Genomic DNA, 887 nt, shown 5'->3' on the forward strand with positions numbered 1-887 from the left:
TCCTTCTTTTACCTTTCCCGTGCACACAATGGAGCCTCCAATCAGCTCCCTGTGTGTCACTGAACCTGCCCCTCAGACTCCATCCCTAGCAGGTCTCAGTCTTCCTCTCTCGGGTCAAAGGATCTTCCCGGCTCCCTGCGCTCGATCCTCTCCTGGTCTTCATGCTAATAGAGACTTCCCCTCCCCCTTATTTCTGCTTCTCTGCTGTGAAGACGTAGCCGGGCCAAATGAAACTTAACACAACTCATACCACTGTAGCCTCCAGAGACATCTTGACCCGAAATCATCCATGCAGTGCCTACGAATTCCTAACTCAGAAACTTTGTGGGATAAATTACACTAAATTTGAGGGTAATTTGTTACATAGCAATTAAAAATATCTTGACAAAAACACATACTCTGCGATTCCATCTGAATGAATGGGTGGGAGGACCATCTTACAGACAGAGACAGAAAGCAAGTTAGCAGACCTGAGCGGTGGTGGGGATCAGCTGAGAAGGGGCACAGGAAAGCACTGGGAGTGCACAGCAACTGAGGCTGACCTTGGTCTCGTGGCAATCTTCCTGCCTCAGCCTTCCAAGAACTGGGATTACAGATATGCACCATCACACCCAGAGGATGGGTGTATTTCTTAAATATGTATTTCTTTTTTAATAACAATCGATTTTAGGACCAGCCAAATGGCTCAGTGGACTAAAGTGCCTGCTTAGGCAGAGCACAGTGGCCAGGGTTTGACCCCGGGCATGCTATGCCGGCCCTGCCCACAGGGAGGGCTGAGATAGTGATTGAGACTAGTCGTGGTGGCGCATACCTGTAATCCCAGCGCTTGGGAGGCTGAAAAAAGGAGAATCACTTTGAGTCTGATCTTGACTAAAATACAATATATA

This window comes from Octodon degus, unplaced genomic scaffold (genome assembly GCF_000260255.1).
Source record: "Octodon degus isolate 3935 unplaced genomic scaffold, OctDeg1.0 scaffold00002, whole genome shotgun sequence".
In the NCBI taxonomy this organism is placed as follows: Eukaryota; Metazoa; Chordata; class Mammalia; order Rodentia; family Octodontidae; genus Octodon; species Octodon degus.